Source organism: Salvelinus namaycush, chromosome 31 (genome assembly GCF_016432855.1).
Source record: "Salvelinus namaycush isolate Seneca chromosome 31, SaNama_1.0, whole genome shotgun sequence".
NCBI classification, from domain to species: domain Eukaryota; kingdom Metazoa; phylum Chordata; class Actinopteri; order Salmoniformes; family Salmonidae; genus Salvelinus; species Salvelinus namaycush.
The window spans coordinates 11736790-11750827 of NC_052337.1; positions in this window are offsets into that span (position 1 = coordinate 11736790).

Here is a 14038-nt window from a genome sequence, read left to right on the forward strand (position 1 = left end):
TAAATCTGTTATCTTAACCCATTGGTAGTATATTACTGGTATTACTCACTCATAGTGACTCACACACACACACACACACACACACACACACACACACACACACACACACACACACACACACACAAACACACACACACACACACACACAAACACAAACACAAACACAAACACACACACACACAAAGGTGTCCATTTGATGTAGGGAAAAAATGACTGGAATTACCACATACGGTGTAGAGCTACAGCTCGTTCTGTCTCAAAAGTCACTCTCACAACCATTCGGAAAGCATTGGCGAGTTGCTGCATTGTTACAATGAAGCCATAACTAAAAACAAATTCCAACTAAGACTGATTCAAAATGAAACAGAAAAGAGTGACTGACCAAAACAGCAATGTACCGTTACTAGCAAAATTGAACACTCTCTAATGATGCTAACCACATTATTTAACCTAGAATACAATTAGGCTTAGGCTATTTTGGTATTTCCCCGCCTTTTCTTCTCAAGACCCACAGAAAAAGCAGAGAGCGTCACATCACAGGAAGGCCTATCTCCAGTGATGTTCTTCTCGAGTAGTTGAGAAACACAGGTTGACTGTGACGGTGACCACACTTCCTGAAATATCACTTCCTTCCTCTCTGTGCTCAGGCTGAAAACACCAAGAGCTGAGCCTGACAAGCACCATGTGGTGCCCCACCACTCCTTCCGTCTGTCACATAGCATGCCATTTAACAGCAATCAGTGTAATAACACACCAATAAATGGCTGAACTCTGCTCGCATCATGTTCGTTCTACTAGGCCTACAACAATAAGTTAAGATGCACTTGTTCTACAAATGACATAACAGAGATGTCACCACAGGACAAAGGAGAGAGGACAGTGCATATCCCCTCCTAACTTGAGTTTAACATGACAGCCAGGGACACTGAACACACTACCAGCTTAACCACTACTAACCTTCCTTCCCAGCTCACACCTGTAGAGTTCTGTTTGGTTGTAACTGGAATCTAAACTAAAACTAGTGTCTGGTTGTCATTCAATCCTATCAAAGCACTGAGCATATGGTTGTAATACACCATTATTTGCAACATTAACACATGCTTTTCAGAGAGAAAGCATGTCGGAAAGGACTGGGACAAGAAATGCCTGGACCGATTTCTTGTCCCAGTCCACCCCTAGTTGGGCCAGACTCAGAAAACGTGGGTAAAGCGACATTTAGAAAATGCATCATTGGCTTTGATACTCTAATTGGTTAGAGATGATCCAATTGCTGATGACTTTGTTTTGTACAACAGCCCTCATATTGACTTCACCACAAACAACTTCAATTTTTATTTTTTATTTCACCTTTATTTAACCAGGTAGGCTAGTTGAGAACAAGTTCTCATTTGCAACTGCGACCTGGCCAAGATAAAGCAAAGCAGTGTGACACATACAACAACACAGAGTTACACATGGAATAAACAAAACATACAGTCAATAATACAGTCGAAAAATAAGTCTATATACAATGTGAGCAAATGGAGTTAAAGGCAAAAAAAGGCCATGGTGGCGAGGTAAATACAATAGAGCAAGTAAAACACTGGAATGGTAGATTTGCAGTGGAAGAATGTGCAAAGTAGAAATAGAAATAATGGGGTACAAAGGAGCAAAATAAATAAATACAGTAGGGGAAGAGGTAGTTGTTTGGGCTAAATGATGGCAGTCTCAGACTGAAGTATGTAGTGAACGGTAGAGCGGCGGAAGAATTATGATGAGACATCAAGCTATCATTTTACAGCACAACTACAACAAAATCTGAAACAAAAGGCAAACAAGGAATTCCAGAGGTTGTGACTACTTATTAGGGCTCTGTAAAAATTGCTGTAGCAGTCCTATAATTTTCCTAACGCTCATGCCGGAGTTTACGACACATGGCGCGGCATTTGTGTGTATGTGTGTGGTCTTCTTGGAATCCATCCTTCTGAACATCTGAAGCCCCTCTTAAAATGTAGTTTTTTAAGAAGTAAGGTGCCCGCCTTTGGGCACCAAAAGCAGACAAGCTGAATAAAGTCAGAGCCTTTCTTCAACGCTGGATGTCTGTTGTAGCTCAACTAACTAGTCTACATTTGGTACCAGGGCACATGAGTGGGTGGATGAAATGTGGCGTCATAACTGTGGAATTGTCAGTGGTATTCAACTCCACCCTTGGATGGAAACCTGACATTAAATTGCATTGAATTCTACATTGGGCAGAAATGCGTGTTCAAGACAGTTTCCTCTCACGACCTCTACAAGCCAGAGTTTTGAATACAATTCTATTTTAACATACTTTACCAGTTGTCCATGGGGTTGGTTCTTTTGGCGGTAGGAATGTGAGACAATATATCCACTGGAAAGTAGAATTACATCAACTTTTTAAAGCGCTGGTAGTGCGTTAGATTTTTATCACCTGAAGCATAAGCAGAACCATGCAAACACGTGCATGAGCTCGGCAAGTATGCATGCGTCTCATGCATGTATTTATATATCTTGTGCGAATGCTTCAGGAGCTCAACATCAACTTAATTACCTGATCCCTTCTGATGACCCTGTTGGAGTCATGTCCAACCGGGTCATCAGGAGGGTTCATCCAATCATGAAGAAGAAAATTGACTACTTCAAAATGGAGCTTGCCTCAATGGCGCTGCTCTCTATCATTCTCTACGGTGGTGCCGGCCTACAATTTCCGTGAATCAGATTGGTCGAGACATGCACAGAGCCTACAGCAGCACTCCAATGTGAAGGACAGAGGAATTGTGAGCTAATTGTCAAATCATGAGACAAATGGGTAAAAAAATGACACACTTCGCTCCTCTTTTTAACCTGTATCGTCAATATATTTTATTAAACTAAATCAAAAAGTCACACCTGATTGAAAAGTGCTGGGAAAATGCCGCCTCGCCACACGTTCTCTGGCAGACCTGCCATATTTAATACTTAGTGGAAGCACCATTGGCACCCATTACAGGTGTGAATGAGTATTGTGGTGGCAGCATCATGTTATAGGTATGCTTGTTACCAGCAGGGTCTGGGGAGTATGTTAGGATCAAAAGAAATATGAAAGGAGAAAGGACAGGTAAAAAGTTAGAGGAAAAACTGCCATAGTTTTCTGAAAACCTAAACCTGCGATAGAGTTGTATTTTTCAGCGGAACAAGTACACAAGCATTGAATATTGTTGACCATCAATGATTCCAAATCAAATTGACCGAGCTTGAGTCATTTTGACAAAAACAATGATTATATTGCCCTAAGAGTTGTGCAAGGTTAGTAGAATCGTATTCAAAATTATTCATAGCTGTAATGTGCTTCCACCAAGTATGAATAACTCTGGGGTGTGAAGACATACAGCAATCAATACATTTTTCTTTCATATTTTTTTATTAATTTGGAAAATGTTTTACTTTCACTGAAAAAGATGAGTAAATTGTGTAGCGCTGGTAGTGCGTTACATTTCTATCACCTGAAGCATAAGCAGAACCATGTAAACACGTGCATGAGCTCGGCAAACAACATCTAATGTAATCCTTTTTAGATGTCATTTTAATGCAGCAAAATGTGAAGACTGTGCAAGGGGTGTGTAGACTTTCGCTTGCAACTGTTTGTAAGAGCATGCAAATGTAATCCCGCCCCCATAAAGCTCATTATCATTGAATGTTTTAAATGTAAAAAATCATTATTGATGCAAATAGTTGTGTCAATCCGTGGCACAACCGGTTTTGATTATGATGCTGTCTTGGTTGTATGTGTGAGACATGGGAGGAGAGCTGACTGGCTGCATTGTGAAGATCAGCTGTCATTTGGCTGATTGCAACATGGCTGACAATGACAGCACAGTGTGGTGTGTGTAACAGTAGCTTCTGAAAAAGTAGCTTCTGAGAAGCCACAGCCCTATATCCTGTCAACTCAGACCTTCCTATTAAGACTCTCCTTGTTCTATGGTGTGCTTCCAAGACAAATCCATTTGGACATAGGACATGTAATGTGTGTACTGCCTACATCTAGCCTAAACAAAACGTCATAAACACTGACTGCATCCCTAATTTTCAGCTACAATGCTGACTGCTCTGCTGCTGCTGTTTATTTTCGTACAAGCATTTGAGTATTTTCAGATGACCCAGGTACCACACCAACGAGCATTAAATTACATTAAATAAAAGTGTTAGTATTATAATGCATTCCGCTTTCTCGATCACAAGGGAGACAAATATGGTCTGGAATGGTAGTGGAATAGCTGACCTACAAGCACTGCCTGGACTCTATAGTGAAAAACATCAAGTGGGGGTGTGTTTTATAAAAGCATGTTAGTGTTATGTTGTGTTGAGTTGTATTGAACGCGTAAAATAGCTCAGTGCGTATCGTTATTATGATGTAGGCTACAGTAGGCACAAATGCACCTCGGTCTGGACAAGCTAGCTAGCTACACGTTAATTGCCTACATGTCAGTCAGGCAGGGAACTTGATAGACTTCCAATTGGAATTAGCCTTCATTGGGATGAACTGATTGACGACTGGGAAAATGGACGGTGTAGCTTGTTTTGCAGTTATTACAATGTAGCTAATAAGCATTCGGGCTTGGTTTGCGAGCACTGTTGAGTCGTCGGGCTGTTTCTCACTATCGATAGCCACTAATAGTGGCTAATAAATTAAGAGATTATCCTTACCCATAGCTCTGACCCCCAGCTCATGGTTCCAAAACGATTTCCTCGTAATAATCCACGATTCAGACGGGGTGTATCGAAACCACTGAGGCGGGTATAATTGTTTTATTTCTTTGATTAGACCGTCTCTTTGTGAGCGCCCTCGGAATGTGTCCTTATTCCCTCCTAGTGCGTTAATGCAAGATTTTTTCACCTCCTCATTCTGTCTGTTTTCTACAAAATGGACAGAAACCACAACATAATCTTCAAACTGAGTGTGTGTTGCGCTGTGCTGTTCGGTGCAGTGCGGGCACCCGCTTTTCAAACAAGAATGACAGCTGCTGAGGCGCGTGCATTCATAAAACGCACAAGAGGAGAAGTAGCGGGGGATCGTTGGGACGATGGTGGAGCCACAGATGGTTGTTGTCTGGTGATAAGGAATTAAGATTGTTTTTGTGTGGAAATTGGTCATTACAATGTCATGATTTGCATTTTACACTATACACGGACTGCCACGGATTATTTAAAGGCCCAGTTCAGTCAAAAACGTGTTATTTCTGTGTTTATATATATATATATATCCACACTAAAAGGTTGGAATAATACTGTGAAATTGTGAAAATAATGATTAGTTTAGTGTAAGACCTTTTTTGAAAAGAAAGCCTGAAATGTCTGCCTGTTTTGGTGGGATGGAGTTTTGACCTGCCTGGTGATGTCACCAGGCGGTAAATTAGGTAATAGACCTATAAGAAACAGAGTTCCAAACAGTGGCGGCTCCTTAGAGGAGGAAGTGGAGGACCATCCTCCTCAGTGAATTTCATTTAAAAAAAAATATTGAAACATTTAAAAAGTTTCCTTTTTGATAAAACTATATTTAATATATTCAGGTCAACAAATAATTGATTAAAACACTGTTTTGCAATGAAGTTCCACAGTAGACTCGACAGCACTTTCTGAGGTAGCATGGTTCTCATGGTTCTCACCCCATTCCATAGCCACAGTAATTATGACAACTTCTGGAGGACGTCCTCCAACCTATCAGAGCTCTTGCAGCATGAACTGACATGTTGTCCACCTAATCAAAGGATCAGAGAATGAATCTATTGCTTAAAGCTACAGCTACAGCTAACTATCACTGCAGTGCATAGAATGTGGTGATTAGTTGACTCAAAGAGAAAGACAATAGTTGAACAGTTTTTAACAAAATAATTTCCTCAACAATTAATGAGAAGCAAGAGAGACCGAGAGAGATAGCTATATTTCGTTGTCTATTTTTTCACTTTCACTTACTTAGCTAGCGAATGCAGCTCAAACAGAGAGGGATGCTATGTTAGCTAGCTGGCTATGGCTATTCAACACTGAAACTCTTCCAATTCAAGGTAAGCTTTTGGGTTTATTAATTTATTGCCATCGGGGCCCGCCGGTGTAACTGCTAAACTGCTTGCTGTTCACTGTACTGCATGACTGTAGCGGGTTTACTAATGCGTTAGTTCTAGTAGCTATGTTGACTATGACGTTAGCTAATATGGTAACGACGATGTAGGCTGTGTGTCGCAGTTAACGGTTATGGTATGAAGGTTTGGCTTGGAAAGGATTTTTCGTCTGGTCACGGACAGCTGTTGTGTTGTGCACTTAAGTCCACAAGCGAGGGGGGAGGGGATGAAAGGGGGAAAGAGCATAGATGCGAGAATAAATTATACAATGAGCAAAGTGATCATGCTGTTAGTATGTGGCCGCTATGAAGGTGAACTGTGTTTTCGGGTGATGTATTCATTCTGCCAATTCTGTGGAAAAACATTTCTTAAACTGAAGCAAACCGAACAAAACGCGGACACAGCTGAACTTGTACAATAGAAACTAATTTGCAGCTTTTGGACTAATGATTACATCCTAGATCAGCGAGATGCAGGCGAGAGTGTGCACGGCGGTATTGAATCTGTCACCCTGAATACTCAACATTTTCAAATGTTCTCTCGACCTGTGCACGCACCTATGTTGTAAACTTTAATTCGTAGGCTAGGTTTTAGCAACCTCATGATGGGTATAGGGAAAATTAGAGTATCATGTAGTAGTGTAACAGTTTAACTTTAGTCCGTCCCCTCGCCCCGACCCGGGAGCGAACCAGGGACCTTCTGCACACATCAACAACTGACTGAGAAATTGCACATTACTAAGAAGCTATTTTTGCTTCTTTTTAACAATTTTATTTTAAAACAATCACAGTAAGGTACTTAATTATGTTTACCCAGAATAATTTTATATTGAGATAAAGACGGCTGCATTGGACTTTTAAGGCTAGAATCCTTAGTTGCTATATACATTTTTGGACTTATTAACTAATGGTATACTCATTGCTTCTTGAAGAATATAACTTAGAAATGCTTTTAGTTCAACTGTCATACCCCATCAGAACTCAAAATATAAGCTTGTTTTACTACAATGTGTGTAAACAATGCAACTGTACACAAACACTGTATAGCCTCAAAACAATATTTGGCTATCATGGACGGTCAGTCCTTGCATCCATACATCTGTCTATGAATTTTAGAGTAGTTACATTTCTCCCATCTCTCAACTTTTTACCTAAACTGAGGCGGGGTAACGCCTTTGTTATTGTTACAATTAAGTATTCTAGCTTTAATTCATGAATATTTTCTTAGTACTATTAAGATAGACACAACTAGCGCAGTAGTGAGCAGTGTACGATGACAATAGATGTGACAGGGTATTTGCTCCACCTAGCGGCTGTCAACAGTGTTACAACCACCCTAAGAGTGGAAAAGGTGTTTCAAAATGCTATCTAATAGTGTGGTGACCTCGCCTGGCCAGGTATCGTGTGTAGAGAGCGGTAGAGAGTAGAGAAGATGGAGTCAGATGAAAATGGATTCAGAAGTTGTATCCAGTGTCGTTAGTGTATGTTCGAGACTGCCTTGAGTTGTTGTTGTGGGTGTCAGAAATGAGAAGGAAGTTTAAATGATATTAAGAATCTCTTTGCACAGGATCCATTTTGAGACTAGAGAGCAGAATATCATCTTCAAAACGAAGAGGAGAACATAAAGTAAGTATTTCAGAATCTACAGGACAGAACAGAGTGACTGAATGGAGTGGGCCTAAATTATTAATCCTATTTGCCTATCTAACATTTTATAAGAGGAGGTGAAGTGGATCAGTACAGCCACTTATCTGGAGGTAGTTCTTCAGAATTTTTTTTTTTTTAAATAGCCTTTTTTTTAATTGTATTTTATCAAACCAGTGTGTTAGCGCCATATAAACAGAAGTCCAGAAAGGACATATTAATTTAAAAAAAGATTCCCTCATTATGTTACGATCACAATTTATTTATCTCATGATCACCACATAACAAAAGTTGTTTTGTCGAGATCACAAGATCATTTTCTCATGATCATGACATAAAAAAGTTGTTTTGTGGAGGTCACGAGAAATGTCTGAGTTGGCAAAGCCCACAGTGGATCAGTGCATATACGTTTTTATTGTTTGCTACACTAAGGGATGGTACATGTACATTTCATGCTAACATCAGACATTCATTTGTGTTTGTAGCTCATTACCAGTTTAGAAATTAGAATGTTGGCGAGATAAAGGTCCCTTACATTGAGCTAAGAGCTCATGGGGCAGCTAAGCCTTCATGTGGCATTATAGCCCTGAACAATAACTGACAGGCATTTTCTTTTGTTTTTGTATCTCATTATCAGTTTATAAATTAGAATGTTAGTGAGCTAAAGGTCCCTTACCTTGAGCTAAGAGCATTTAAGCCCTGAACGATGCCTGACAGGCAACATTGTTTCCCATGCTGTGTGCCACCCTCAAGACCACAGCCAATCATATGCAAGCAGCAACGCAGCTAACTTGGCTAGTCTTGTGAGCGAGAGAGCTAGTTAGATAGGTAGTGTTGTTATCTAAGCTGGTTGTTAGCTTGCATAACTGATATTATTTAAGGATAATATTAATATTTAGACACTTTATGTTTTGTGGATAATATTTACAGTGGTTGAGCTCCATTCCTGGCAGGCTGATAATAGTCAATAGCAGCCTAATAGGCTGAATAGTCAGAGTGCTGCTTTGTAGGCTATTTCATAAATCAAGCTCCTTGCCGGCAGATTAGCAGTCACTGCATTATGTGATCAAGAGTGAGTGCACTCTATTCCTGGCAGGCTGATCAGATTCAGTAGCAGTCTCAGAGGCTGATAAATCAGGATGATGCACCTTGTCTGCAAGGAGCCTTACATATGAAACAGACTATTATTGAATCTTCTCATAATGCCAGGAATAGAGCACATCCACTCTGGATTATATGCACCAGTCTGACGGCTAATTTACCTCCAAGAACCTTTACCTATGAAACAGCCTACAAGGCAGCATCCTGACATCAGCCTCTGAGGCTGCTATTGAATAAGATCAGCCTGTCAGGAATGTAACTCACCCACTGTAAATATTATTATGAAGTGTCCCTTATATTTATACACATATATGTTTTATTGTCAGATACACTGTATAGGAATACACATACACTGGAGCAAATTAGGATTAAGGGCACATCGACAGGTTTTTCACCTTGTCAACTCGGGTATTGAAAACAGCAACCTTTCGGGTTACTGACCCAAAACTCTAACCGCTAGGCTACCTGCCGCCCTATATCAGTTATGCAAGCTAACAACCAGCATAGATAACAAGCTATCTTGCTAGCTAGCTAAATAGCTAACAATACTACCTAGCTAACTAGCCAGCTCACAAGACTAGCCAAGTTAGCTAGTCCTTGCATGCGATTGGCTGTGGTCTTGGGGGCGACACGCAGCCTGGTAGACAGTGTTGCCTGTCAGGCATCGTTCAGGGCTTAAATGCCTGCATTGAATTAAGCAGCCACAGGGCTCCTTGATCAAATCAAATCAACTTTTATTTGTCACATGCGCTGAATACAACCTTACAGTGAAATGCTTACTTACAAGCCCTTAACCAACAATGCAGATTTCAGAAAAATATCCCAAAAAAATAAGAAATTAACTTCTTGGCTGGGGCAGTATTGAGTAGCTTGGATGAATAAGGTGCCCAGAGTAAACTGCCTGCTACTCAGGTCCAGTTGCTAATATATGCATATTATTAGTAGATTTGGATAGAAAACACTCTGAAGTTTCTAAAACTGTTTGAATGATGTCTGTGAGTATAACAGAACTCATATGGCAGGCAAAAACCTGAGATAAAATCCAACCAGGAAGTGGGAAATCTGAGGTTTGTAGTTTTTCAACTCATCACCTATCGAATACACAGTGGGATATTGGTCATATTGCACTTCCTACGGCTTCTACTAGATGTCAACAGTCTTTAGAACCTTGTTTGATGCTTCTACTGTGAAGGAAGGGGGAATGAGGGTCTTTGAGTCAGGGCTTTGGCAGAGTGCCATGAGTTGACCATGCGCGTTCACGTGATAGTTAGACCTGCGTTCCATTGCATTTCTACAGACAAAGGAATTCTCTGGTTGGAACATTATTGAAGATTTATGTTAAAACATCTTAAAGATTGATTCTATACTTTGTTTGACATGTTTCTACGAACTGTAATATGATTTTTCGTCTGAACTTTCGCATGGACTTGCCCGCGCGTTGTGAGTTTGGATTGTGTACTGAACGCGCAAACAAAAATAAGGTATTTGGAAATAAATGATGGATTTCATGGAACAAATCAAACATTTATTGTGGAACTGGGATTCCTGGGAGTGCATTCTGATGAAGATCATCAAAGGTAAGTGAATATTTATAATGCTATTCTGACATGTTGACTCCACAACATGGCGGATATCTTCATGGCTTGTTTGGGCTCTGAGCGCTGTACTCAGATTATAGCATGGTGTGCTTTTTCCGTAAAGTTTTTTTTAAATCTGACACAGCGGTTGCATTAAGGAGAGGTTTATCTAAAGTTCCATGTGTAATACTTGTATCTTTTATCAATGTTTATTATGAGTATTTCTGTAAATTGATGTGGCTCTCTGCAAAATCACCGGATGTTTTGGAGGCAAAACATTACTGAACATAACGCGCCAATGTAAACTGAGATTTTTGGATATAAATATGAACTTTATCGAACAAAACCTACATGTATTGTGTAACATGAAGTCCTATGAGTGTCATCTGATGAAGATCATCAAAGGTTAGTGATTAATTTTATCTCTATTTGTGCTTTTTGTGACTCCTCTCTTTGGCTGAAAAAATGGCTGTGTTTTTCTGTGAATAGGTGCTGACCTAACATAATTGTAACGGTGTTCCTCCTCCTCTTCATACGAAGAGGAGGAGTAGTGATTTGACCAACGTGCAGCGGGTTGTGAATACATAATGAACTTTATTTAACAAGACGAAACTAAACACACGAAGAACACTTGATAATTTTACAAAACAACAAAACGAAGTAGACAGACCTGAACGAGAGAACTTACATAAAACAAGAAGAACGCACGAACAGGAACAGACTATTACAAACGAACGCTACAGTCCCGTGTGGTGCGCAGACACAGACACGGACGACAATCACCCACAAACAAACAGTGAGAACAACCTACCTTAATATGACTCTCAATCAGAGGAAACGTCAAACACCTGCCTCTAATTGAGAGCCATACCAGGCAACCCAAAACCAACATAGAAACAGAAAACATAGACTACCCACCCAAACTCACGCCCTGACCAATAAACACATACCAAAACACAGAAAACAGGTCAGGAACGTGACAATAATGATATGTTGTGCTTTCGTCGTAAAGCCTTTTTGAAATCGGACACTGTGGTGGGATTAACAACAAGTTTATCTTTAAAATGGTGTAAAATACTTGTTATGTCTGAGGAATTTTAATTATGAGATTTCTGTTGTTTTGAATTTGGCGCCCTGCACTTTCACTGGCTGTTGTCATATTGATCCCGTTAACGGGATCCCAGCCATAAGAAGTTTTAACAAATAATTAAAGAGCAGCAGTAAAATAACAATAGCGAGGCTATATACAGGGGGTACCGGTACAGAGTCACTGTTTGGGGGCACCAGTTAGTCAAGGTAGTTGAGATAACATATACATGTGGGTAGTTATTAAAGTAAAATGGGGCGGGGGGAAGGCAAGTAGTCTAGGTAGCCATTTGATTAGATGTTCAGTAGTCTTATGGCTTGGGGATAGAAGCTGTTTAGAAGCCTCTTGGACCTAGACTTGGCGCTCCGGTACCGCTTGCCGTGCGGTAGCAGAGAGAACAGTCTATGACTAGGGTGGCTGGAGTCTTTGACAATGTTTAGGGCCTTCCTCTGACACCGCCTGGTATAGAGGTCCTGGATGGCAGGAAGCTTGGCCCCAGTGATGTACTGGGCTGTACGCACTACCCTCTGTAGTGCCTTATGGTCGGAGGCCAAGCAGTTGCCATACCAGACAGTGATGCAACCAGTCAGGATGCTGCAATAAGTCAGGATGCTCTTGATAGTGCAGCTGTAGAACCTTTTGAGGGTCTGAGGACCCATGCCAAATATTTTCAGTCTCCTGAGGGGGAATAGGTTTTGGCGACTGTCTTGGTGTGCTTGGACCATGTTCGTTTGTTGGTGATGTGGACGCCAAGGAAATTGAAGCTCTCAACCTGCTCCACTGCAGCCCCGTGTATGAGAATCTTCTCGGTCCTCCTTTTCCTGTAATCCACAATCTCCTGATCACGTTGAGGGAGAGGTTGTTGTCCTGGCACCTCACGGCCAGGTCACTGACCTCCTCCTATATGTTGTCTCGTTGTTGTTGGTGATCAGGCCTACCACTTTCAGACGTCACCGGCTTTCTAGCCAACGCCGCTCCATTTTTCATTGATCCATTTGTTTGGTCTTGTTCCCTGCACACCTGGTTTTCATTCCCCAATCACACTGCATGTATTTATTCCTCTGTTCCCCCTCATGTCTTTGTGTGAAATTGTTTGTGTGTGTTAATTGTTGATGCGACAGACTGGTTGGCTTATACTGTGTTGTTCACGAAGATGTTTATTGTTAAACATAAATTATTGTGACTGTTTTGCGCGTTTTGCACTTTTGCCTATGGGCTGGAGGTTTTGACGCAGTTGCGTCCGTCTGTTGGTTTCTCCTGCCTCAATAAAGTGTGTGCCTGTTCACAACTCTCTGCTTTCCTGCACCTGACTTCGCTACCAGTACGCACACGCCTGACAATTATGCTATCCAGCTATTTATTACATCAACCAATGTTATTACATTATCCTTTATTCACCTTCTCCAAGTCACAGCAACACAGTGGTGTAGCACTCCACCATTTCATGCTAGTCATTTCCTGTCATACGTTCAGATAACGCCTGGATAGGTGTTTAACATATAAATTAACCACATCATATGATCATAGTAGTGTTCCACTGCTTAGATGTTAACAGATCTTACAATGCCTGGATAGGTATTTTATGTATCAGCTAACCACATATGTCATAGAAATCTGTCAGTCGTTGATGAGTCATGCAATCTTTGGTTGATGCATCCAACGTCTAATCGACCCATGGTGGTGTTCCTGCCAGATCTCACAACGCCTGGATAGGTGTTTAACATATCAGCTAACCACATCATAGAGCAATCGGATGTCCGACTGAACAGTCAATGACATGGAACGCAACCATACAATTCAACTTCTTCAATGTACTATAGTTTGTAAATCCTAGAGCATCTGCTCAGTCTTTTATTGGAGGGCTTGTTAATATGTTAATATTCTACCTGTTCTGTTGTTTCCTAGTGTTTGGTGATCTACAACGGCTACACCTGAGCGGCTGCTGGCCACTCTGGAGGAGCTTGTCACTGATGAACTGAAGATGTTTCAGTGGTTCCTAAATCAAGATGTACTGGAAGGCTTCTCTAGCATCCCAAGTAGCAGACTGGAGAATGCTGACAGACAGGACACTGTAGATAAGATGGTGGAGACCTATGGTCCTGAAGGAGCTGTGAAGATCTCACTAGAGATCCTGAGGAAGATGGACCAGAACAATCTAGCTGAGCAGTTAAAGGCAGGCTATAAAATAAACTCAGCAAAAAAAGAAACGTCCTCTCACTGTCAACTGCTTTATTTTCAGCAAACTTAACAAGTGTAAATATTTGTATGAATATAACAAGATTCAACAACTGAGACATAAACTGAACAAGTTCCACAGACATGTGACTAACAGAAATTGAATAATGTGTCCCTGAACAAAGGCGGGTCAAAATCAAAAGTAACAGTAGGTATCTGGTGTGGCCACCAGCTGCATTAAGTACTGCAGTGCATCTCCTCCTCATGGACTGCACCAGATTTGCCAGTTCTTGCTGCGAGATGTTACCCCACTCTTCCACCAAGACACCTGCAAGTTCCCAGACATTTTTGGGGGGGAATGGC